Below are 26,643 nucleotides of genomic sequence, written 5' to 3'. Positions count from 1 at the left end.
TGGTGATGTGACAATTGTCATCTCACCTCACACGCCGCGTAGAATTAGGCCGAATATGGCTTATTTCAAGAAAAATGTAACCTTCCAACGTTAGGATAAAATTTGAGTGGCTATTATATGTACAGTGGGGTAAAAATTGTGATTTTTGAAGATTTTGCTTGAATTTTCACCAGAAATTGTTTATATCGATATTGCAGCGAAATTAGGAAAAATAGAAGTTGGGTGTCAAAGAACAAATTGAAGAGCAGTTAGAGAACTTTAATTTAATTGATAGAAACAACCAAGTTTAATATAAATTTTTAGGATAAAATTAATAATAACACATTAAAAGTTGATAGCTTTTAAGTTTTCTATTCCAAAATGTTATTTGAATCCACTAGTTTAGATGTTTCACTACCATATCCTGTACTAAATGTTTTGATCTTTCAAATGGAAGCAACAGAATCGGCTAACGAAGCGTACTTTTTTATGTAACAACAGAGCAGCAAGTTATCCAGCAAGACGTTGAACAGAAACAGAAATTTGCACGCAACAAAAACTTTTATCCGCTGAACTTTCATCCGCTAACTTCACACAAGTTAAAACGTGCGGTCTCAGGCGTATGTCTTACAGATTTCTCTCCGGTCCTTAATGTGTTAAAAATGACGCAAATCATGCTAAGATGAAAAAGGAGGAGATCTCATTCTTCGTGTTAAGTGGGATTGCAAGGCAATTCTGTATTATGAGTTTCTACCAGCCAGTTGATAAATTCTAACAAGTAGGGTAACACGGGGTGAGTTGGATATACGGGGTGATTTGGACCACCTCATTATCTCAAAAAGTACGGCTCAACTTGGATTTTTTATAATGTCATCTTCTTTTATTGTTGAATCGTATGTAACTAACGTAAAAAAACTTTGGTAAAATTCGACAAGTGGAAGGAAATGGTAGCATGAACACAGCAAGCACTTTGATTGTCAAAAAATGTGAGTTTTCCGATCGTGGTTTTAAGGTTTTTCCCGCTGAATAAACAAAACTTTTCGTGTATTGTGCAGTAAAGTTCTGTTCGCCTACAGAAGAGGAACAATTTGATGCAGCGAAACCGTAAGTTTGATAACAATGAATGAAATTAATTGCATTTCAGTTTTTGCATGTTGTGTGGACATGGACTCGTTTTTGTGGGGTGAATTGGTCCTACAGATTAGAGATTTTTTTGTCTAATTGATTCCAGATGCCACTGAATTACAAAAAGAGGATGGGCAGACAACGTTGGAAGACGGAGGAACTTGAAAGAGCAACACAGGCCATCAAGAACGGATTTTCTTTGACCAAGCATCGAAAGTGTTTGAAAATACTCGAACAAAAGTGAAAAAATCCATGCAGAATTCGAGATGGTCTCAATCCAATTTTTCAGGTCTGAAATCTGGCCAAGACACCTGGTATCGATTCCAGAACACTGTTACTGATTGTAACATTATTCCGAAATACTTTACATAAACATAAGTATGTTTTTTTCGATGAAACACACACTGGACCAAATCACCCCACAGATGGTCCAAATCATCCCCCATCAAATTTTAATGTCCAAAAATCATCTCTTTTATTTTATGATATATTTGGTGGTTTAAAGGTTGATATAATGATTAAACATTATTGATTGAGAGAAAACAAATGTAGCTTAGTATACAATGTGACATTTTTTATTTAGACCGTATTGGTTTGGAAATATTAGGCGATTTGCTTAGGTGCTCCAAATTCCCCCCTTTTCCCCTACTGCTTGCAATTGAACGAATTACAGGCAGCGGTCATGGATCCGTTGGACCCAATTTCCAACTACTCGACCACACATTTCGGTTGCGAATTTCGCGTCATCACACATCACATGAGCTCTTCTAATATTATTGGCTCGTAGGCATAGACCTGTGATTCGACATAGCCCTATAAAAAATCCAATGCCGTCAAATAAAATAAACAAGGCCACATATAATTGATTTTTAGATCTTCCTATTCTGGCCAAAAATAGTCTTCCAACATGTTGCGAAAGCGCTCTCCATTGACGGTAACATGACGGTCGTTCTCGTCGACGAAGAAATATGGCTCAATCACTCCTCCGGCATGAAAACCACACCAAAAAGTATTTTTTGCGGATGCTATGATGTTTCTTGAAGCACACGTAGGTTTGCATCTGAGCATTTTAGCCAGAAATGAGACTCGTTGCTGAAGATGATTTTGTGATGAAAATTATCATTTTCTTTAGGATTCGCCAGAGCCCAAATCGGAGAAGTTTTGGAGCTTCATTCAAGTGGCTTTAGATCTTAAGCCAATTTGATCCTGTAAGGATGTAGCCCAAGATCTTTCCTCAAAATACTTGGTGGCCTATAAGCCGGTGGAAATCCATTTAGTTGTTATTGCGATGTGATAGGGAAATTGTCTCGTTCGTTCGCTCGCTTGCCTAAAAACTATGCTCTCTTCTTCTCTTATCTCTCCAATCCCATTTATTTTAAGCCGCCGGATTCAACGAAACTTTAGCACGAAACGAAGTATTGATAAAAATTCGATATAGATTGCGTACAAAAGGTGTCATAGGCTATAGATTCGATAGCGGAGAATAAGAAATATAACATAAGGTACAGAATATTTCACCTTATCAAGCACATCAAATGTACCCGAATGCTGCAATCAATCGATGATTCTAATTGAAGGAGAAAAGGGTATTATTTTCGAGGAGGAATCGATTCCTTCTTTGAGCGGTTATAATTGTTTTCGTGCTCAAAGAAGTGGTATGTAGTGATGTCTTTTTGATTAATCGATTACTAACGACAAAGACCGCGCTGCAGTGGCCGTACGGATTTTTTCCCTCTGAATTTTAAAAAGATTAATCGAGGCAAACAATTGGTTCGCTTCGATTATTAATTGCGCAGTAATCGTTCGTAAAATAATCGGTTTTTGTAGTCAGTATTTTATTAATCGAATACTAATTAAGGGGGTAGAACACTATGAACATCATAAAAAATATGAAATCTTTGCGATTTTTTTCAACGAGAAAATCAATTACTATGATTGATCTAATATCACAGTTTTATTAGGTTTTGTTGTTTGTTATTGTTTGTTAAGTAATACAAACAGAAAATATATTGGTGTCGATTGGACTGTCCCCTGAATAGTTGCCATCGGTTTGTTGAACCCTGGCAGCCAAAACCTTGTAAACTGGTGGGAGTTCTACAAGTCTTTCTAGTGGACCGATTTCAACCAATGACCAATTTTTTACGTAATCTTGGATATATTTTCTGTCATTGTACGTAGGATTTTTTCAAAATATTTTTGATTTTTGACGAAATGGCAATATTTTTTATAAAAAAATTGCGTTTTTGCCTCAAAAATCGAGACACCAACATTCACCAAAATTTTATGTTTCAAAATATCAAAAAATTCCTACATACGATGACATGAAATTTAGTGGAGAATCTGGGAAAAAATCATCATCTGGGAAAATCTCATCAAAATCGGATGGACCGTTCCAGAGGTAGAACTCCCACCAGTTTGCATAACATGGTTTCGAGAAAAATGCGTTTTAAATTTTGGGTCCGCACTCCTTACGCAAGGACTAATCCACTAATCCATTAATTGGCTTGTAACTTGGAACTTGGAACAGAGCATCGGACAAACCTGGGACGAAAACTACAGTAAAGTAGACATCCCAGAGAACATTTCAAGCCAGAAATATTTTTAAATTTTTTAAGGCCCATAGTGTACCACCACCTCAATTGAATAACATAATGACTACAAAACAAACCAATGACTTTTTAATCGATTAATCGAAACGACATCTCTAGTGGTATGATAATCATTTTATTCCAAAGAAAAAATGTCTAATATCTATGTGCTTGCTACTTATTGACCCGATAAACATGTTTCAATAGCTTAAAAATAGCTTTGAAAACAGACTATTGAAAACACACAAATCTGTATATAAGCTGATGTGCCCGCTCGGAAATCCATTTAGTTGTAATTGTGAAGATGGTGTAGAATGTTGTCGCTCGCTCACCAAGGCACTATTTCCCGTTTCTATTCTACTGCCAATCTGATTGGAGCCTCTAGTGAAAAACGAACTATTGCGTACAAATCGTGCCATTGGCTATGGATTCGATAGCGGAGAATACGATATACGAATCCCTGAATACAGCTATAAAGATGTTTCGATGACTGGATTATTCGTTGGAAGAATGGGGCCTATTTTGAAGATAATAATATAAATTTAGATGATAAATAAAGCATTTTATTTAATAACCCGAATTCCCGGTATATATAGAATGTAGACAAAAAAGTAATTATTGAGCTGTTGAAACAACCTATAAACTGTTGAAATATCTATGCAACAAACATCACTAGTAGATCTTTTATTTTTCAAACTAATTGTTTGCAGATGAAATCTCACAACACTGTGTTAGTTTCACAAATATGAATAATTGGCTGATACTAAGGGCTACATCATAAAGACAATGTTCCAAAAATTCCAGAACTCACTAGAATCCACTAGAGGCGTCTAATAACGTTGGTGTACAAACCGGTATGATAATTTCGGATGCAACAGAATCTCCGGTATAAAAATATCCATTTGAAAAAATCTTGCGCAAATTAGCAGAAAACAGAAAACATAAATATAAAACTATGGAGACTTTACTAACATAGTTGACTATAGCAGTTACAAAATGTATAGTTTAACTCTTTAACACGTTCGTCGCCCAGTGCGATTCGGTAGAGTTTCTTGCGCAGCCCAAATTCGACTGTCGGTAGCAGGAAAATAACAAGCGAACCAAGAGAGAAACGATGATGAGGAATAAAGTCATTGTAAGAGAATAGAGGGACTACTTATGGCACAAAAATTATTTAAACTGTGTTCCACTGAAGCGTGAACATGCTCCGCGAAAGTATATCTGGACATCATCCAAAGAAAACATGTTGGTCTAGCTGAAGACGTCCGCATTCAACTTGCGGATAAATTATTGAATGAAAGTGAATTCTTGTTTGTAGATAACAGCATGTAAAAATCTAGCAATATCTTTTTAAATTTGAAGACGTACTGACAGCAAAACACATACCAATGTCATAGATTATGGTTTGCATAAGAAACAGTAGGAAAAACCATCCAAAATTTAAATTAATGAAAACTGTATTATAAAAATCATGTTTTAATGTTTTTGATTTTATGATTTTTCTACAAATCCAAAATTTATAATAAGCTGCCTATTCCATAAAATTCTGTTTAAAAATCCTACTCTATTTAAACGAGAGAAGTGTCACCCATATATGGGTGACAGGGCCTCCCAGAAAATATACCCGTTTTTGGGTGACGAGACGTTGAACGTGTTAACTATTATTTCTACTGGTCGGTGGTGTTCTTTTAAAAAGGGGAAAACAGTGGCCAAATCGTAGATCTCTTTTTTCGACCATTTCAAGAATGATGGTCCTAAAAAAATCATAACATTGTGTGACCTTAGCACTAGTACTGGGTTTAAAAATAATTGGGTATAAATTTAACAAAAAAAATCGGAAATAATCGCATTTTTCAGAAAATCTCAATCAATTTTACCATGGGACCCATTCTCTTGGCCACTTATTTTTGGGCGTTGACCTTTTATCGAAATTCAGTTGTCTGATCAAAATATGATATTCGACTAAGTTGTTGGAAAGTCAACGGAGTTTCTAAGTAAAAATAAAAACAAAATATTAAATGCACTGTTAAAATTTGAGTTCATGGGTTCGAAAACACCACTTTTAAAATGCGCAAAATCCTTACGCAATGCGCAATCCTCCATATGAAAAAGTGAGATCATTGAGAGCTTCAAAATTTTAGTACAATGTTCTGATAGATTTCGTGTTTCAGTAGTTTTGCATAAAATATTCCACATAATTGAAGCTAAACGAAATTTGAGAAAAATAAATCCTAATTGAAGAGCATAATCATAACTGAATTCCTAAGAATATCCAATTGGCAACACCTTCCGAGTGATCCGATCGTACGATCCAAACAACGATATGATACGATCCCATCTTGCAAACAGAGAGCCTTTCACTTGGCACCGCTCGAAACGCTGAGCTCTGTTCCAGCTAACTCCCGAGAAGCTTATCGTGTGAACTAATCTTTGACAGCAGAGCCCAAATAAGGAAACACCGCGACGAGGCTCTTAGGGGACACCAATGGATACCATTAGTTTTCACCGGTGTAATCCAAAAGTTGTCGTACGCATCCAATTAAACGACTTTGTGTGTTTGCCTAGGCTAGGTATGTGTCCCTCGATGACAACCGAATTGGTATTAGCGACCGGTCACAGTAGCAGCAGCTACTGCAGCAAGATTGTTGTAACCCGCCGTCACCACCATCGGTGGATCACTTTCACGCGGTACTCGTTCATTCAGTGGTTTTGTAGAAAATGCTAGAATGGGTAGAAGAAGGGCTTTCCGACAAGCATGAATGAAGGACCGATTGAACTGATTCGTGACATGGTCGTGGTGCACGGTTACACTGTGCACTGATCACCACGGTGGCTTTAGTTTTCAAGACACATGTCTGTTGTCTCGAGAAAGAACACTACAACCCTGAGCTCCCAATGGTCGTCCAGATTGAGTAGTAGCATGAAATAGTTTTGCTCTAGGGAAGAGAAATCCACTCTCTCGTGTGGACCAACGAGATAGGTATGGAAGAGCGCCAAAAGAAAGGAAGTTGCGCGGCCGAAGGTGGGATACAAAACTGTCGTGTTCTCATTATGATGATGACGGTGCACAAGATATAGGGACAGGTTTTGCTTTTCTTTTTGTTTTCTCGCTTCGTAACCTGTCCGAGAACGCGCGAGAGGAAGGTGGGGAAAGGTAAGTAAGGAATCCCAACTTGGGGAACACCGGTCTTGAGTAGCAAGTGGATTTTTGCTTTCGCGTGTTGCCTTTTGAGATCGCGATCCATTTGCTTCATTCAGCTGAGAGTTGGGTTGTAGAAATCAGGACAGCGATATTATAATGAAGTCCGCTGCTGGCGGTGTTGTGAGATTCTCTTCTGCTGCGATCGTATGAAGGTTACACAAATTTGTGTTTCCGTGAATGTCTACAAGATATAGCATTTCGGCGAGAAGAAGAACAAGCTATCGACCATCACCTTCCAATGAAATATGCGGAAACAATTGACCGCATCACGATATCTTTTTCCACCGAAAAATGTTGCTTACCGAATGTGGCGATGATTCAACAAAAAAAAATCCACACGAGACGCCAACACTCGTTATAACGGGACGTTGCATAGTAGCCTGACCGCAACGAATTGCTGCCGTGTTTGTCGAGTCGTGACCCGGCAAATCATACATTTTCGATTGGACAGCAATTACATCATCGAAAGAACCGTTCGATGTTCGAAAAGAACCGCACCTGGTGTGCAGTTAGTGTATTGTTCGAAGTAGCATCGTTTGCTGATGTGAGTCCAAAGTCCTGCTAAAATCAACAACTTGCTATACCCCAAACAACAAGTACACAAACACACAAAATAAACAAAAAGCAGTTCACCATCGAGTTTGCTTGCTTTTCCAAGGAATTTACCCAATTAGGGTTATGCGAGAGTGTTGTATTTTATTTTAATTTTCAACGCGCAGCATGTCGCGAAACTCACAACGGCGCGATGAAATTAACCTTCTGCATATTGGTTTGTGTCCACCCAAAAAAGAAACGATCAATGTGTGTGAGTGACAATCCCACAAGAGAATGTCTGTTGAACTGAAAATTAGCATCCAAAAAAGTAGGTCTTAAAAAGTGGCGAGTGTGGTTCGACACCAATTTTCGATTACTTTCAGCCTCTTAACCGAGGAACATTAATATCATATTTCGAGCATTATCAATGTCCGTTGTAGAGCTGTGAAATAAATCTCCGCGCGGATCCTTGTGAAGGTCGATATCTCTTCGGCCGGGGTTTGTCGTCTGTTTTGCTGGGACAAGTTATTCGTCCGTTCTTCGCTTTTTCGCTTGTCCACTGTTCCACAGGTTAATGTTTACCGCGTTTCAACGAGAATTCCAAAGTTCATCCTGAAAAGTCAGGTTCTTTTTTGTTTCGCTGGAAGTTGCCCCTAAGCGGCGGTCTTGATTTATTTTTATTATATTCCACCGTTCGCAGTAATGAGTGGATTCCATTGAACCCTCCAGGTGACCTCTCGGAGGTAATTTAGTGGTGGTTGGGGCTCAAGAAAAAGAACTTGATTTTTTAATTTATGTTCCCATCGTTGTGTACACACTGCTATTTGTTTTGGGATTTTCAAAGAATTAATTATATAATTATTCTTAAGCTCAAATATGCTTAGTTAGTATTTTTTTTTTGCAAATTTCATCATCGTGTAAGCTTGCTTTTTAATGGAAATAAAGAACATTTTTATTGTGTAGATAGACAACCGTAATCGAAAAGTAATCGGAATCACCAATATGGTGGAGAAAAGTTCATTGTCGGTCCCCTAGTTCGGCCGGGGCTCACCGTGTTAAACATGTTGAAAACGGTTGTGTAACATTTACCCGAATACCATTCACCCGAAATACGTTTTTTTTCTGTATTATAGTAACTTTCAACACTTTGACTGGTTCGTCACTTTACTTCCATTTCGGAAGAATGTCGGGAGTGAGAATTAAACTCGTGTCCTTCATTTATTCATTTCATCAAACAAATTCTTGTGTCTAGGGCTCGGCATAGCCATATTCAACTGAGGATAGTCAGCATACTATGAAGAAATTCCCCTTTGTATTCAATAGGGACTTTTGGCTTCTTCACTCAGATTCTCCGCCCACATGACTCAATAGTCGGGCCTTTAGTCGCTATCTCCCTCTACGACTCGACTATCTCATTTCATTCTTACCCGTCAAATATACTTCATTGCATTTTGAAGTGACTCTCCTCAAAATGAATTCGCTTCTCTCTCTCATGTATCACGTATGCATGTGTCGACGTTTGAGTTCAAAGTGGTTTTACAGGTGAACTAGTTTTTTGTATCGTACCCGAGAATTACTTACACATATAAAATAGCGAGCCATGTTGTGTTCAGAAACACTGAAAAATTGTGGATATAAACCCGTTTTTCTGTGTGTTTTTTCACAAAATTGCACTCGGAGACAAAGTGGACTAAAATTTTGTTTAGAATTCCTCCCAAACTGAACGCTGATAACTGATAACTGTCTAAATTGGTTGTTGTTGTTGGTTTGAGCTCACGGTTGGTAGACAATAAACCTTTCATTAATGGTGTAACTACTTTTTTGCATCAGAAATCAAGTATTCGTTCCACTTTATATGGATGTAAAAATAAGATCTACGCGGGTAGAGATTCGTGTCAGGGTAAGTAGAAGTGTAGATTGAAGTCAGTTGAATGAAGAGGCAATTAGAATAATCATTGACTAGCATAATTCATCAGTCATCTTCGCTCACAATGCTCGTCAATTCATTTTCTAGTCAAGTCGAATCATGTTGACGGCGAATGCCGAAGTAGTGCTAGTCGAAGCGAAGCGACTGAGAGGAAAGTCGATATTCATTTTTCATTTTCGAAGATTTCTGGCCCTGGATGTGTCAATTATTTTGCAGTGCTGATTGTATATACCGTTCTGAATTATATTTCGAACCCTTAAGGCATATGATGCAGAAAACAGATCTCAACTTTATGCACAGGTATTATTTGGTTGATATTTTTAATAAATTGGTGCAATATGCTTTTAAGCTTTCTACTTTGGTACCTATTTGATTGAAAACATAAAATAATCATCGAATGAAATGCTTTTCAAATCAAGCGAATATAAGAAACAAACCTCGGACACTATTTATAAAAAAATCATATTTCGGACAGATTGAATTCAAATTTCGGACACTTTATTTTGTAATTTTTTGATCGAAAATTACATTACACTAGATTATATTTTATAGTCAACTGCGAAACAATTCAGCTGTAAAGTAATTCAGCTGATTGTACTCGTTGCGAAATTAAGTCATTAACAAAAAAAAGCATTGCAAATTTACGACGTTCTCTCAGTGTTTGAATGTTTATGAGCATCCAGCGTGATGAAGGAAGTGGAAATGAGGTCCAGTTCAGCTTACGTAGTGCAAATAGGAAAAACTGTTTCTGGACTGACTCAATGCGTTCTTAATGTACGACCATATACGGGTTCCAAACGATGTTACAGTATTCTAGAATGGGCCTTACATATGTGATATTTGATATATGCTTTAATTATGCAATTTTGATATATGCTTTATTGTGTATGGATCCTGGAAGTTATGTGAAAAGCGTTTAACAAAACTTAACAAACTATTTACCTTATTGATTACAGAGTTATATTGTTCTATAAATGTGAGTCTACAGTCCAGGACGACGCCTAGATCCCTAACTATTTCACATTTTCTACATTTTGGTTTCCAAGACATATACGTCCATATTTTGTAGATATTTCTTTCTGCTAAATGTTATAGAGTTGCATTTTTTTACGTTCAGTTTTAGTACATTTTTAGTATATCAAGTATGGAAATTCGTGTATTTCGTTTTGGAATGTTTCGATGTCGTTTTCATTTCCAATTTCCGCGAAAAGCTTCATGACGTCGGCATACACAAGTACATTGATACGCTCACGAACGAAGAAGATGTCATTAACGTACAGAATGAAAAGAAGAGGACCAAGATGTGGGACTCCCGAAATTGACTTTTACTGGATTTGAGAAAGAATTTCGAAAATGAACATTTTGTTCAAGATTTGTCGTTTCCTTGTTCGAGTCCTTGTTCCTTATGTGAGAGGTACGGATGTTACCACTATGGTAGATCGCCGCCCTCCCACTTCAATGGAACATTTACCTGAATGCAACATTCATCCGAATGAAACGTTTACCCGAATAGAGATGGAAAAATTTCGAAAAATAAGTTTGAGTTTTGTTAAACCTCCTGATAAATTATGATTACATAAGATCACAATAGACATACGAAGTAATAATAATGATGTTTCATTTAAAGAAAATAGTGTAGTATTTTTTTTCTCTTTAAAGCTAAAGGACCATTGAAATGTAACAAAAATTCCCCATGTCAAGGAAGGCTGATCACTGTCTTCGTGCCAGCGTGCGACTCTGAACCAGGGATGCCAGATGATTTTTTCAAATGTCTTCACATGGTACGAAAAAAGTCACAGAAAGGTTGTGTCCGAGACACGACCGCATAGTTGACGTAGGATTCGGTTAAGCTACCTGTGCATGCTGATTGTAGAATGGATATGATTTGGTGGCCCTGAAAACACACATTGGTTTTTTTACACTTAAACTTGTGCTAAATTTTTCACAATACACGATCGGCAATTGATATGAAATTTCACGAAGCAACCAACATGAAAGTTCCAAATTTGAATTTTTTTTGCTTAATCGTAATACTCACCTTACTTGCAATATAAAAAAGTCCCCGACTTGCATATATTTGCAATGCCCATTTTCCCCGGGCACTTTGGTTTTGGTGGTTTTGATGTCTTTGTAACACAATTCGGTAGGAACAAAAGCTCCCCCTACTTTCATGTATTTGCAATGCCGATTTCTCCCAGGCAGCTTGTTTTTGATGTTTCTGTTAGGGACCCGCCGCATGTGTCGTCAATTCGACCAATCAGAGGTGGGTATTTCCGTTAGGATAGGGGTTGAGATTTTTCAATTGCTCGATAGTTGGTTTCATAACATATATTAGTTTCTTTAATATAGAAAATTGTTACGAAGTACCGAAATCGATTGATGCAAAAATTTTATCAATCCATCATGAAATTACTGAGCAATAAGCGTTTGAAATTGGACAATTCTCAAGATGTGCTCGATTTTCGATTTTCAATTTGTACCCCAATATGTTCCCGAAAGACGTAATCCTACGTCAAAATGTCTTCACCATCATATCGGAGAAAACTAAAATTCATGCTTTACTTTTGAACAAAGTTTGATAGCTTATTCAATGTTTATTCTAATTGGTATTGTTATTTAGCGCATTTCATTAAACTTCCCTGCGCGAGCCAACGAAAATATCTTAAGACTTATCGCCTTCAAAAACATGGTTATACGTGGCACCTTCGTCCAGCACTACCCTTTATATCGTTACACCTGGAGATCACCTCAGCAAACAGAAACATAAATCGACCAAGTTTAGATTGACGATTTGACGAGTGCGAGCATTTCTGAGCGAGAAATATCAGTACGCTCAGTCATGCTGCAACCAGCGACTCGACAAAACGTGGAACGCACAGACAGTAGACCAAGACGGCGTTGAAGATCACTACACCAGAACAGTGAACAACGACGATATACCACCTTCTACGATAGATGAAATGAGGGAGGCCAATAATCAGCTAAAGAACCACAAATCACCTGGTCCCGATCATGAATGGTGCCTATAAAATTCTATATCAGATCCTCTTTCGCCGTCTATCGCCACTAGTAGGCAGATTTTTGAAAAATTATCAGGCCGGATTCATGCCCGGTTACTCGACGGCGGCTCAGACTTTTACACTTTTACCCTCCAAAAGTGTCGCGAATATCTAAACCCCTCTTGGTATAATGGTGTTCTGTGATCGACGGCGACGAGCTCGAAGTGGTCGAGGAACTTGTCTACCTTGGCTCGTTCATGACTACTGACAACAACAACAGCCGTGAAATAAAAAAAAAATCTAACATGTAGAAAGGCGTTAGGCTGAAAAATATCCCCAAACATGAGCTCCTGTGCACCAATTACAACATTCATCTCGAAAAATAAAAAAATTGTACATTCTACAATTTGATGAACAAGAAATTCAAAGAACTTCGACACAAGATTGAAGATTGTGGAAGATGTAAGATGTATCTGTATCTATTCGCGGCAGGCAGATTCGTTTAACCCTTTCACTACGGCAGTGTGCTCCGACGGACTGCAACCGTTGAACGAAGCACTGCGCCGAAAAGTATGCATATCGCGCTGGTGTGATCGATGTGCAGTATCACCCTGATGTCGCCTATAGACGACAGTCGTACACATAGGTCGTCGCGCGGATGTCGCCTATAGACAACGCTCGTAGCGAAAGGGTTAAGAGTTTCTTTTTTCAAAGAAAGATATAACAGCAGCAAATTGCCGTTGGGAGACGATTGAAGAAACAAATTTAAATTAAGAAATCTTTAGTCAATGATTTGTTCTCTTTGGTTGCATAGAAGGGTATCCAAATCAATGAAAACTAGCCATCAGATTCTGTATTTTTGTGCGACTTATCTTCCAATTTACGTATGGTTCAACTTTTTCGTTTATTAGAGTGCACTGTTATCAATTGAACAGTAACGTATGACCTGTGTTTTAACTAACTGTCAGAAAAAACAAACGCAATCGAATCAATTAATCCGTTCGTACAAACCACAGATTTTTATTGTGTTCTATTATTGACTTTGACTATGAGATCATCACCGTGAAGATAAATTTTCGAATGGGAAATAGTAGAAGGTTGCACACGGATTTCGATCAGCGCTAGACTGGCCCGAAAAACAGGTTCTATGTGTGTGAGCTAAATCAATACAGGAATAAATAATCAGCGGGCCAACCCATCATAGATGGCAGGGGTCATATATGCTCATTAACCAATCGCTAGCAGTGAATCTCTAAAGAAAAAAGATCAAAGCTATCGAAAAAAGAGACAGTGAAGCTCCGAAACTAGACCTCACCCTATACAAATACCCAAAAACAAGTGTGGCGGCAAACTTTCACTGGCCCCGGGCTAATTTGCCGACAATTCCGTCTTCGAATTACGAAACTAATTGAGGTTTGTCCTATACCACGAGATGACAATACCACCTGTGCCCCGCTCGGAGAAGAAGAGGCGGAAGAAGAAACACTAACAAACAGAGCCATCGTGAATGATGCAAATTTTTGCATAAATCACCTCTTTCTCTCCTGGTGACGAATGCACGCGCGGAGATTCCGATCTTCGTCTCACTGCGCGCCGCCGTCGTCCGTTTGTGAGGATGACGCCACATTCTGCGCAATCTGTGCGAATCACAACAATCACCGGCGAAGCAGCAGCAGCCGGATAAATCTGTCAACGTGACCTGATCCGGGCGGAAAAATCTCTCGAGCAATAAAGAGCGAGAGAGACAGACGACGGGAAACGTGAGAAAACCTCTCGAGTGATACCCCGCAAAAGCTCCTTTGCGGGGATTAAGTAATAAAGACCCAACGGTTGAACAATGCCATCTTGATCAGGCTTTACACAATTTTCGCATGGCGTATGGCACACTTGAAGCTTGAGATGATTCGCCAGCTGTCATAGGTAATCGGGTAATGTAACTGTAACAGATTCAAATTAGCTGGGCTAGTTTATGCAATAGTACCATGGAGAGTTGTCATATCTGGGACAAAACTTACGGGTGAAAATGAACTGCAAAATTATGACAGGTTTTTATTTTCACATGGTTATTACTCAATGAAGAAAAATTTAACATGTTAATCATGACTGAGATTCTTCCAGATCGTATTAATGTAGATTCATCACACCCATCACACCTTGGATGTGTTGGATGTGATCATTCGGATGAATCAGTGGAATGTACGAAACTGACCACATCGTTTTCTAGGAATAATCGGATTATAATGATTCCTCCAAATTTAATGTATTAGTGTCCTTTGTTTATCCGTCTGTCCGATTGGGTCTCGCATCATTCAGTGAATACTTTGTTCATATTGGATAAGGTTTGATGGGTTACGAAGATTACTTTTTATATTCAAAGCTTTGGCAACACTGGATGTTTTCAGGTGCCATCTGTCGATTTAATCATAACCTAATTCGTTCTAAAACGTTCTCTCACCGAGGATAATTTGTTTTGTTTGCAGTCACTTGAAAATTATGTCTCACAAGGAAAAAATTCGTGACATGATTTCTGGCGCCTTTCGACGAGAATTAAGGGAGGGAACCAGGAGTGACACATACGAGGGCAGTCCGATAAGTACTTAGCCTACAAAAAAAAACAAAAAAATTGGAAAAGTGGCAATTTATTTCTCAACATAGTCTCCTTTTAGATCAATAAACTTGACCCAGCGATGCTCCAACTTCTTTAATCCATCTGAAAAATACGTTTTCTCGAGGTCTGCAAAGTAGGCCTCCGTGGCGGCGATGACCTCCTCATTCGACTCAATTTTCTGCCCGGTGAACGACTTTTTCAAGTTTTTTCAAGTTTTCCAAGGAAACAAAAAAAAAGGTCGCACGGGGCCAAATCTGCAGAATACGGTGGATGGGGCAGCAGTTCGTAGTGCAATTCGACCAATTTGGCCGTGGCGACGGCGGAATTTCTTTTTTTTCATTTTTCTAAAATTTGCGGACCTGCCCGCTTTCACACACGGCCAAAACAAAACTACGAGTCCGATTCGGCTGAAATTTTGACAGTAGCCGTTTACGGAAATGTACTACACGATAAGTAATCTCTCTTGCGATACTGACACCATCGGGCGATGAGGCTAAGTACTTATCGAACTGCCCTCGTGTACAGAATATTCTTTATTTTACAGATTTTTCGCCAAATTTCGGATACAGAACCTGTATATACAGTATTATAGATTTTCAGCAAAGATACAGAATTGAAAGAATTTTTTAAAATCAAATTTAAATATTAAATTAATTACAGTGCATTTTCTCTGTCTATCTTCTTACTAATAAACTTTGTTTTTTTTCGTTGAGTCAAGGTATCTTGATTTATAAAAATGTTGAACCATATAGTTATCAAATCTACAAATGAAAATGAAAGTCCGAAAAATGAATGAAAATTTCGTTTGAGTTCGAATCGTATTCAATGAAAGTAGTGAAGATGACGATGTGGAAGGATTTAATGTAAACCAGCAGGCGCAATCAGTTGCTGGCGCTGGTTGCAAGACTTTAAATTCCACCTTTAAATTCCTCATTTTTTGAAAGGACCGTCTTTGTCCGGAAAAATGTTTGGAAAAATGAAATCGCATGAAATATTCAATTGAAAGCATTTTATCCTTGCACATGTGAAACTGAAACTGACATATAGCCTATTCAAATGATAACGAATTCCAGCAATTTCAACCTTCAAGTGAAAGCGTTTTCAGTCTATTTCAAAGGAAACGACAGCAGAAAAGAACTGAATTGAAGAATCGATGTTTCGATGCGAGTAGAGAATACTCACAAACGAAAATGATTCTGGCTGAAGAGAAAGGAAAAAGTGAAAAAAAAAACATTTTCATCTTTTTGTTTCGCAATTGTCAAGCCCTGGTCATAACTCATGTAATTTTATTATGTTTTGTTTTTAAGTAAAAACTTTTTGACGTAAGGTTACGTCCATCGGGAACATATTGGGGTACAAATTGAAATACGAAAAATCTGCCGCATTGCAAAAATTGTTCAATTCAAGCATTTATTGCTCAGTCATTTTCTGATGGATTTTCGAGATATTTGCATCACTCGATTTAGGCATTCCTCAATAAATTAATACCATGAAGAAAATTATATATTTTATGAAACTAACCATCGAAAATTTGAAAAATGTCGAGCATAATCTACATGAAATCGAAAATTTGAAAAATGTCGAGCATAATCTACATGAATCTACATGTTCTAATTGGTCAATTGACACAAGAAATCTGTTCTTTCCCAGTTACTCATGCAATGCGAATACGGAACTGTGCAATGAATTATGCTTTTGGTTTAATTTTCTGCTGGCGGAAATCCCACGTTTTGATTGGAATAATTTGCGCCTCCAGTTCTCATCTCATTCCCCTTCGGCATCTCACAAAGAGAAAATTCAGGACATTTTACACTTTTTCTTCTATAAAGGCGAAAATGCAAGCCACACCGTCGAAATTGTTTACGGTTCCGATACTGTTTATAGTTTCGTAAAATTTTAAATTTAAAAAAAAATTTTTAGTGCAATACACTAAATTCAAATCTCTACTGTCAACAAATGGATTGTTTGAAGCTAGCGATTGATCAAAAAACGTTCAGGATTGGCTGTCGAGTTCCATCAGGACAACGCAAGGCCACACAACTCCGGGAGCTTGATTGGGATGATCAAGGATCTGGCACCAAGCGATTACCACCTTTTTCTCGAATTGCAAAACTTCCTGAGTGATAAGAAATTGGAATCAAGAAAAGACTCGGAAAATCCGAAGCACATTTTTATATTGTATGAAGGTTTGAATTTATGAATATAATCGATTACTTTCCCCAACCTAATACATTAGGGGTCTTCGTAGCTACATTGTTTGCGCGCTCGCTTACTAAGCGATCGATCGTAAGTTCAAAACTCAGGGCACTCAATTTACCATCTTTGTGTTGTTCTAAAATGACTACATCCACGCAACAATCATCAGCGATGGAGATCGATCCTCGGTCGAATGAAGATCGATTCATCCATACAACTGCTCTGCTCTGTTAGAAACATCGGTCTGTTGTGCTATGATTAAACCAACAATAATCAACATCAACACTCTCCGCTGTCCGGTCTACTGAACAATGGAAGAACAGAAAGAATACTCTTGTGCCTAAATGGCTACTAGTGTGTGCTGCACAATGTATAGAAAACCATAAAAACAAATAACATGTACACGATTAAAACCCAGCTCTGTTACAGCTAAAATGCTAATAAGCCTAAATAAATAAACAAATGGGATAGAAAACTGTAATTCCAAATTGAATCGAATTTGCAAAAACAATGGATTTTGTTTTCGTAATTATTGATTGTAGTTGTTTTTTTTGTTGTTTCCATGGCTTTGGACTAGTGAGCATAAGATTTTTTTTTAATATTTTTCCTTGAAAGCTTGGATTTTTTACATAACATATCTCGATATAAGAGATGCTATTTTTTCGTTTTTGATATGATTTTTTAAAGTTGGTCCAAAAAATCATTTTTCCTCTTTTATCAAAAAAAAAAACTTTTTGCAAAAATTCAAAAAGTGAAGCCAATGAGCTAGGCTTTTATTGAAGAATGATTTTCAAAAGTTAACCGATGGTTCTAAAAAAATTTTTTTCGCCTTTTTTCCATTATAAAAATTCATAACTTCTGAACTACTGGACCGATTCAGATGATCGACATACTAAACTTAAGCTTATGTTAGTTAGTTTTTTTTATAAAAAATATTACTTCTGGGAAAAACTTTGATTTTCTCCTTTGTAATTATTGATTGAGTCAGTTCCAGATTCCGACTAGAATCCAGTCTTCCCACACGTGTGATATTTTTTCAAAGAAGGTTAGCTCATTGGCTTCAATTTCATATGTCGATCATCTAAAACGGTTCAGTGGTTCAAAAGTTATATATTGATTTTTTGAAGCACCGTAAAGCGAAAATGGTTACCCTAACGAAAAAATAAAAATACGGGTCTAATGTTTTGTGATAAAGAACAAAATTACCACTTTTCACGAAAATCTGAGAACCACTATAACGGTTTGGCATAAAATGGCTGTATATATGATTTTTTTTAATTTCTTTTTTATTTTCATATAAAATAGAAGTCATGTAAAAATTTAAAAATGAGTCCAAGATGGTAAAACTATTTTTGACAAACTTTGTGGAACATCAATTTTTTATGAATTTTCGAAACTTCGAATTTTTGTATGTTAACGATCATTTTGACCCACAAATTATGAATTCTGATGTGATTTAAAACAAAAAAGCTCTCCATCAATCTCCTTCTAAATGCAGTCATTCTCGAGATATTTAAAAAAAATATTTCTAATTTATTGTATTTTTTATAGTGAATACTATTTGCAATATTATAGCAATATTATTGCTTCCTCTGTTTGTTCTATTTCAGTTACTGAACACACAAACACTGATAGAGAGGGAAATTTTCCTCTCGCGAGCGATGAACTTCTACGCTTCGTATACAGTAGAACCCCGATTATCCTCGGAATAGTCGGGCTAGCTCACCGCGGATTACGAAAATCGCGGATAACACAACAAATGACTGAAAATGAGGTGCAAACACAAAAAAAAACAGATATTTCAGTATGGAAACAATGTTTTATCAATACCGGAATCATTGAACTATCCATCTGTAAGGTCGTGTATACCAGTTGTCAAATAATGTGAAAGTCATGACCAATACAAAAGAACAAAAACCTACCACTCACTGTCAAATTTAGGGTAGGTTCATAGAATTACTATGGAATTCGCTTCAGCGGATAAACCGTACCGCGGATCATCCGCTCGCGGATAATGGGGATTCTGAATTCTACTGTACAGCTCGGACTCGATTATACTAGGCTGCCAAAAAAGTCCTGCGGTATTTCCGCGAGGTTTCGTTGTAAGCACGTAGTTCTAGTTGTATTCATTGTATGGAGTCATACTATTGCTTGTTGGAAAGGTATTTTTGCGCGCTATAATAAAATCCTTGACAGTGTTTTGTTTGCTTAAGTCGTTCGTGAGTTATATTGTCGCAAATATGGAGCAAAATAAAGAGAAAATCCGACATATTTTACAGTACTACTATGACAAAGGCAAAAATGCATCTCAAGCTGCCAATAAAATTTGTGCAGTTTATGGACCCGATACAGTTTCCATTTCCACCGCACAACGATGGTTTCAACGTTTTCGTTCTGGTGTAGAGGTCGTCGAAGATGCGCCACGCTCCGGAAGGTCTGTCGTCGAAAATTGCGACAAAATCGCTGGATTAGCCAAGAAAGACCGGCATAGTAGCAGTCGTAGCATCGGCCAAGAGCTGGGGATAAGTCATCAAACCGTTATTAACCATTTGAATAAGCTTGGATTCACAAAGAAGCTCGATGTATGGGTGCCACACACGTTGACGCAAAAAAACATCTTTGACCGTATCGACGCATGTGAATCGCTGCTGAATCGCAACAAAATCGACCCGTTTCTGAAGCGGATGGTGACTGGCGATGAAAAGTGGGTCACTTACGACAACGTGAAGCACAAACGGTCGTGGTCGAAGCCCGCTGAAGCGGCTCAGACGGTGGCCAAACCCTCATTAACGGCCAGGAAGGTTCTGCTGTGTGTTTGGTGGGATTGTCAAGGAATAATCTATTATGAGCTGCTTCCCTATGGCCAAACGCTCAATTCGGACCTGTACTGCCAACAATTGGACCGCTTGAAGGTAGCACTCATGAAGAAGAGGCCATCTTTGATAAACAGAGGCCGCATTGTCTTCCATCAGGACAACGCCAGGCCACACACTTCTTTGGTGACGCGCCAGAAGCTCCGGGAGCTCGGATGGGAGGTTCTTTTACATCCGCCGTATAGTCCGGACCTTGCACCAAGTGACTACCACCTGTTTTTGTCCATGGCGAACGAGCTAGGTAGTCAGAAGTTAGCCACAAAAGGCCTGTGAAAATTGGCTATCCGAGTTTTTTTGCCAATAAGGAAGCGAGCTTCTATAACAGGGGTATTATGAAGTTGGCATCTCGTTGGGAACAAGTCAGCGAACAAAACGGCGCATATTTGACTTAAAACAGATGATTGTAACTAATTTTATGAACAAAAGAAAATTCAAAAAAAATACCGCAGGACTTTTTTGACAGCCTAATATATAGTCGACCATTTTTTTTCAACAATTATTTTCAAATCCTATACATAATTGAATCACAAGCAAACAATTTTTTCATTAATGTATGAATGTGAAACATTATTAGAAAAATAGCTTTTTTGTGATTCGATTATGTATTGGATTCGAAAATTAACGTTGAAAGTGAAATTGCGATAATATAAACGAGTCCGACCTGTATTATGTACCTGTCCATATTCCCCCCACTACATGTCCATTGTACCCATTGTCTTCTACTTTTCGGCTTGTTTAAGTTTCAGTAAAAAACATGGAAAAACACATTTTATAAAATATTTGGCCAAATATTTCGAAAACCAGTATATTGAACTGTAAGAAACTGCATGAGTTTCCAAAGATACAATTGAAGTTCTTCTTAACATGTCCGTCTTACCCCACTTCCCCTACAATTTTTTTTATTTGAGATTCGACCGAATGCGTGAATGGTCGATCCTTTATTGCTTCCTGAAAGATTCCGGGTCAGTTACCTGACACCCTGTATGCTGTACACTCCGAGCATCACCGTTCCTTTGTTCATTCCACTCCAAGATTCTCTAAATGAAAGCAAATTGTGTCGCAGTCACGGAGCACTTCATAAGGTGTTTGATATCCAACATTGGAAGTTAGGTAACCAGAGCGGCAAAATGTCAAACCGCACCCCAAACGCGAACTCGAAAGCCCAAATTCAAGCTCGAGACCCCCCCCCCCCCTCCTGTGCGTCTAGGGAGCATAGAAAACGGTATAAATCTTACAACATCATTCATCCATCACAAACGGTTCGGCAGGCGTGAAATTGAACTTGCAGCAGAGAGAAAACAGAGTTCGAACTCTACTAAATTGCATTGCTAATGTGTGTGTTTGTGTGGTTATGATTTTTTATGTGTTCCTACATTTAAACACATGCAAATGGACACACAACATTTGCGCGGTTAGATCAAATTGCTAACTGCATTTGCATGTCACAACGTCAATTCATTACCAAGAAGCTTTCTTTGATAGTACAGAAACCCGATTAGCATCACTAGACGGTATTTTTCGTCTACATGCAACTTTAGTCAAGTTACGCAAATCCATCACCGCAACTCGGGCGCAACGAGTCACCTGTGTAGTGGCGTTAAAGGGATGGCGGCTATTTTTGCTGCTGCTGAGTTGTCAGAAATTCCGCATTCAAGGGAATAAAAATAAATAACAGAAATGGTGATCAAGTGCTGTTTGAGTACGTGTTACACGAGGTGATTACAAAATGCACGTACAAACTTGTCAATGTGCGGTGGTGCCCAATGAAATCAGATTTATGGCAGTCAACACGGATCAAGGTCGACCCCCGAAAGCACTTTACTTTGCGCCGGAGGTGGTATTCAGTGCCAAGTGTCGCGCCGTTTGACGAATATATATTTGTATGCACAACCAGCAGAGCAAATAAAATATCAGCCGTCATCAGCGAGACTTGATCCATGACTAATTTATGGATATTTATGGCATTACCACGGAGAGTTTCGGCAGAGGTCTTCTTCGGTCACACTGTCAAGGTCGCCTGGACGTGGTGAGCCTTGTGTGTGTGCGTGTTTGCGAATGATACTCACTCGAGGAAGGAACTCTGCTTGAATTCCCGTACGCCACGTGAGCCGACAACAAACGCAATGCGGAATTCGTTGGTCATAAAAAAAACACGGAGCACATGATTGTGTAACAGCAGCTTCTTGTTTATATTTGCGGCGTGTTGCCCCATCTGCAATTGTTATTCAGACAAATGGTACCGCTTGAGTCGCGCAAATCACTCAAATGTGAATTAAACGGATCCGCGTTCAGTTCGTTTTGGAGCTCTTGAAAACATGGATGGAAAGGTTGTTTAATCCACTTTCCAGAAGTGAAAATATTTGAATAACCATTCTGATATGGTTTAGACGAAAAGGCAAACTTTTCTTCGAATCATATTTTGGACACTCTGCTGTTCAACCTGAGTGGCGATTTTTTTCAACAATTTATCTCTGCACTCGTGACTCGGAATATTGCCATACTTTTCAAGCTTTTGTTTGACAATTGAACAATATTTCTCGATTGGGCGAAAGAGCCTGACTGGGTATGGAAGTAAAAAGTGCCCCTAGACCAATACATTGTATAAAAATATTGTATAGGAAATAAAAAACTGTGGGTATTTATGGTTGGTAAATGACTGGACTAAGCGTACCATCGGTACTTCGTGTACCTTCAGACATGTAATAGACCCCATTCGTGGTTCTTAGCTTCATGTCCAGTAACTCATATCCCTACCTCCCCATGGTGCCGGCTGGGGACGAGTAACCATAGTGAAGATCGGGTAATCAACCCCGGTGGGATCTTGGTCGTATGCTGACAGGGAAGGTGGGGCTTGTCTTCTCCCCTCCGGAGGGTGAAGCTTTCTCATTTAGTGCGCGTCTGTTCTCCATGGTAAGAACGGTACACGACAGCGTCTGACCCGAAGCGGGCGGCTGAATCAAGAAACGTGTTGTCTCGAACACTATAGCTAAGATGGCAGCCCCATCACGAGACTCTGTAGCGTGGCCCTAGTAAAGCAACCTACCTAAAATAACCTACTACGAATACTCAATTAATTACGACTCGGACATGGAATGGAAGCTTGGTACCTGGAAGTGCAGATCGCTAAATTTCGTGTGTGGCGACCGAATACTGCTCGAGCAGTTAGAACCCCACAAGTTCGGTATCGTGGCTTTGCAGGAAATCTGTCGCAAGAGTGAGAAGGTGTGGAAGGTCCGCGGCGGTAAGGCCCAGTTTTACCAGAGCGGTGGAGCTACCAACGAGCTGGGAACGGGCTTTGTAGTGTTGGGCAGAATGTTGGATCGCGTTATTAATTGGAAGCCGATCAACGAAAGGATGTGTGTACTGAGGATGAAAGGCCGGTTCTATAACTACAGCATCATCAACGTGCACTGTCCGCACGAAGGCAGACCCGACGACGAGAAGGAAGCTTTCTATGCGCAGCTGGAAGCGACATACGACAGCTGTTCACCACGGGACATCAAGATCGTCATCGGGGATATGAACGCCCAGGTTGGCAGGGAAGCAATGTACAGACCGGTGATAGGCCTATGCAGTCTACACACCGACACGAACGACAACGGCCAGCGGTGCATCAACTTCGCAGCTTCCCGAAGCCTGGTGATCAGAAGCACTTTCCTCCCCCGCAAGGATATTCATAAGTCCACTTGGAGATCGCCTGACAAACATACAACAAACCAAATTGACCACGTCCTCATCGAAGGCCGATTTTTCTCAAACATCACTAACATACGCTCCCTGTGCGGTGCGGATATTGACGCGGATCACTACCTAGTAGGAGTACATGTGCGCTCAAAACTATCGAGAGCTTACAACACACGGCAAAACCGCCCTCCTCGGTTTAACATTCGGCAGTTAAAAGACCCGCAAGCTGCCGAGAATTACGCCCTTCGTTGGATGAAGCACTACCCTTCTCTGGGGAGCTAAATACTTCGAATCTCGAAGACGGCTGGAGTAAGATTAGCTCTGCCATCGAAGAGACCGCAACCGTTGTACTAGGTGAGGAAACTACGAACCCAAGAAACGACTGGTTCGACGGGGAGTGCCAGCAAGCGATGGAGAGAAGAAAAACAACTCGGAAAAGCTATCTAAGCATTGCCACGAGGGAGAATTTGGCCTAATATCGACGAGCGCGGAATAAGTTGACCACGATACTGAGGTGAAAAAAGCGCCAGCAGGAGGGCAGGGATCGTGACGAATTAGAACAAATATTTCAGGCTAATGATACGCGCAAGTTCTATGAGTTAACCAATCTCGTAAGAGCTACATACCGAATCCAGACATGTGTAGGGACGAGGAAGGAAACCTGATTACAAGCGAGTGCGAGATGGTCGACATGTGGCAGCAGTTCTTCGATAAGCACTCAATGGCGAGATAGCAGATGGAGGCGTAATGGAAACCTACCTGGGAGTGCCTTCAAACGATAATGATGTCCCAACCCCCAACCTCCAGGAGATCCAGCGAGAAATCGGGCTGCTGAAGGCAAATAGAGCCGCTGGAAAATACCGATTTCCGGCTGAACTCTAGAAACACGGTAAAAATATACTGGCAACGGCACTTCATTGGGTAATATTTATTATTATATTATTATAATTGGGATTTGGGAGGAGGAGAAATTACCGGAAGAATGGATGGAGGGTATTGTTTGCCCCATCTATAAAAAGGGCGATCGGTTCGAGTGCGGCAACCACCGCGGAATAACGCTAACTAACGCCGCTTACAAGGTGCTCTCCCAGATTTTAACACGTCGTCTATCCCCGATAGCCAAAGGCTTCGTAGGGCAGTACCAAGCGGGCTTCATGGGGGCCCGCGCCACTACGGACCAGATATTTGCCTTCCGACAAATCCTCTAGAAATATCGGGAGTACAACGTGACCACTCATCACATATTCATAGACTTTAAGGCAGCTTATGATACAGTCGATCGAGAACAGCTATGGCAGATCATGCACGACTACGGTTTTCCGGACAAACTGACACGGCTGATCAAAGCTACCTTGGATCGAGTTATGTGCTACGTTCGTGTTTCGGGGGCACTCTCGAGCCCTTTTGAATCACGCAGAGGTTTAAGACAAGGGGATGGACTATCCTGTATGCTATTTGAGGGGCTCAGAATGCAAGGGGTGTAAGTGACTTGATCGATTTCTTTTCTTCAACTTTTTATTTAGTTAATAACTCAACTGCAAAAACGTTCCAATTTAAGTCTGCTATACAATCCGATAGATGAGGTTCTGACCTATCTTCCACATTGTCAAATACAGCTGGGAATGTATTTGCAGCTAAGTTATGACCAAAAGAGAGAGTCGATGTAGAGAAATCGATCAAATCACTTACACCCCTTTCATCCTAAGCCCCTCATTTAATATAGCTCTTGAGGGTGTAATCCGACGTGCAGGCATCGAAACGAGGGGCACGATTTTCAACAAAAGTACCCAACTCCTGGGCTTCGCAGATGGTATTGTCTCAATAACAATAAACTTTGCCACGGCTGAGGCAAACTACGCCAGACTAAAAGTGGAGGCCAGGATGGTGGGACTTCTAATTAATGCGTTAAAAACGAAGTAGAAGTACCAGCTCAAAGGAGAAAACAGTGAGCCTCCCACGGGCACTGACAGTGGACGGCGATGACCTGGAAGTGGTTTATGAATTCGTGTACTTGGGATCTCTGATCACCGCCGACAACAATACCACGAAAGAGATCCAACGACGATTCAAGCTGGAAATCGTGCATACTTTGCGCTCCGAAAGACGCTTCGGTCAAGGAGAATACGGCGTCGCACAAAGCTAACGGTGTACAAAACCTTAATAAGACCAGTGGTCCTTTATGTACTCGAAACTGTGACGCTGCTCACGGAGGACATACGCGCTCTGGCCGTCTTTGAGCGGAAAATGCTGCGGACTATTTTTGGTGGAGTACAAACGGAGAGCGGAGAGTGGCGCAGACGTATGAACCACGAGCTACAGGCACTACTTGGAGAGATTCCCATTGTACACCTGGCGAAAGTCGGGAGGTTACGGTGGGCCGGACATGTCGCGAGGATGCCGGACGACAGTGCAGTGAAATCCGTTCTCTTCAATAACCCCGCTGGCACCAGAAATAGAGGGGCTCAACGTGCCAAGTGGCTCGACCAGATCGAAGCCGACTTGCGAGTGACGGGACGCTTACGGAATTGGTGACGAGTGGCCCAGGACCGAGTAGATTGGAGACGAATAATTGAGACAGCATGAGCCACCACGGCTCTCAACTGATTATGTATGTATGTATGGGTATTTTTCGAACCACTATGGGGTTCATTATACGATCTATGCCATCTCCAATAGCTTCGAGATGAAAAATTGAAAAAAAAAAACTGAAACAAATTTTAATGTTTGATGAACTTTTCCACGAATGTATACGAAAGATCTATTAATAGTAGATAGCGGTACTCGGTATAAAACGAAATATTATTAGCGTTGAAAGATAAGAGGATCTTTTTCAAGGGAAATTAATTCCGACCGCAAAGGGTTAAAACACAAAAAAAAGTAAATCTTGTTTTTTTTTGGATTTTGAGATCTAGGTACTGCTCTAATTTG

At 39.6% G+C, this 26,643-nt stretch overlaps 1 protein-coding gene across 3 annotated transcripts in view; it reads right to left on the bottom strand.

Annotated features, from left to right (window-relative positions):
- The window catches only part of LOC129777932 (probable serine/threonine-protein kinase nek3), a 197,878-nt gene that overhangs the window by 156,626 nt on the left and 14,609 nt on the right, over positions 1–26,643 (bottom strand). The window lies entirely within an intron of this gene.

This window comes from Toxorhynchites rutilus, chromosome 3, assembly GCF_029784135.1.
Source record: "Toxorhynchites rutilus septentrionalis strain SRP chromosome 3, ASM2978413v1, whole genome shotgun sequence".
Taxonomy (NCBI): Eukaryota; Metazoa; Arthropoda; class Insecta; order Diptera; family Culicidae; genus Toxorhynchites; species Toxorhynchites rutilus.
The sequence above is the reverse complement of the archived record's forward strand: the minus strand, read 5'-3'. Positions and strand labels throughout refer to the sequence as shown.